At 46.5% G+C, this 1,404-nt stretch overlaps 1 non-coding gene across 1 annotated transcript; it reads right to left on the bottom strand.

The window, feature by feature from the left end:
- Positions 1-226: 226 nt before the first annotated feature.
- Positions 227-357, bottom strand: LOC118150808 (small nucleolar RNA SNORA68). The gene has a single exon (XR_004738942.1). It is a non-coding gene; the product is annotated as a small nucleolar RNA SNORA68 (small nucleolar RNA).
- Between the last annotated feature and the right edge of the window lie 1,047 nt (positions 358-1,404).

Here is a 1,404-nt window from a genome sequence, read left to right as displayed (position 1 = left end):
TCCTCTAGTGTGGTGCCGGGTGCCCATATCTTGGTCAAAAAAAAGGGGGGAAGGGGCAGGGTGACCAAATTTCCTGGGCTCTAGGCATTTGGCAGACCTCCTATTGAGTGCCTGTCCAGTAACCGGGTACATCCTGTCAGGCACAGCCATTGCCTGGAGGCCCTGACTTGGGGCTGACTTGGCCAGATGGCCACAGGCTCTGGTCCCAGCAAGCACTGGCTACCAGTGATGTAGAGCTTCTAAGTTCACTTTGAGGGGCACTGCCACAGCCACCAAAAGTGATGAGATTCGCTTGCTGTTTGCACCTGTTTAAACCACCACTTCAAGAAACAGTGATTCTTTGGGTTTACGTGCAACCGATTCTTTTTTTATTTTTTTTTTAAGAGACAGCTGTGCCAGAGCTGTCTGGCACCAATTAATTTTGAGGCTTTTTTCTTTTTTCTTTTTATTCTTTTTTTTTTGAGACCAAGTCTCGCTCTGTCACCCAGGCTGGCATGTAGTGGTGCAATCTCGGCTCACTGCAACCTCTGCCTTCCAGGTTCAAGTGATTCTCCTGCCTCAGCCTTCCCAGTAGCTGGGATTATAGGCATGTGTCACCACGCCCAGCTAATTTTGTATTTTCAGTAGGGATGGGGGGGGGTCTCTCCATGTTGGCCACGCTGGTCTCGAACTCCTGACCTCAGGTGATCCGCCCGCCTTGGCCTCCCAAAGTGCTGGGATTACAAGCGTGAGCCACCACAGCCAAATGAAGCTTTTTTTCTTTAGTGCATTATTATTATTATTATTTATTTATTTGACAGGGTCTCACTCTGTCACCCAGGCTGGAGTGCAGTGGCATAGTCACAGCTCACTGTAGTCTCAACCTCCTAGGCTCAAGCAATTCTCCCACGTCAGCTTCCTGATTAGCTGTGACTACAGGTACATGCCACCACACCCTGTTAATTTGCTGTATTTTTTTTTTTTTTGTAGATTACAGGTGTTAGCCACTTCACCTAGCCTCCTTTGACCCTTTAAACATGGTTTCCCCTGGTTTTTTTAGCATATTTTTAATAGCTGCTTTGAGGTTTTGCTAAGTCCAACCCATTGATCCCTCAAAAGCAATTTCTACTGCCTGCTTTTTCCTTATGTATGGGTCACACTTTCTTTTTTCTTGCATGTCTTGTAATTTTTTAGTTGTTGGAAACAACATTTTAGAGACTGTGGTAGCAACTCTGGATATTGATTTCCCACTACCTACCTCCAGGGCCTGTTGTATTTGCTTGTTATTTGTTTAGTGACTTGATTGGACTAGTTCTGTGAAGTCTGGGTTCCCGTGCAATGTGGAGGCCACAGCCTTTGGGCACACGCGCAGTCTCCATAACCACCAGGGATGACTGACTCTAGGCTCTTTATTTCCCTAATGAA

This window comes from Callithrix jacchus, chromosome X (assembly GCF_049354715.1).
Source record: "Callithrix jacchus isolate 240 chromosome X, calJac240_pri, whole genome shotgun sequence".
In the NCBI taxonomy this organism is placed as follows: domain Eukaryota; kingdom Metazoa; phylum Chordata; class Mammalia; order Primates; family Cebidae; genus Callithrix; species Callithrix jacchus.
Note: the sequence above shows the minus strand (reverse complement) of the source record. Positions and strands in the feature narration are given on the sequence as shown.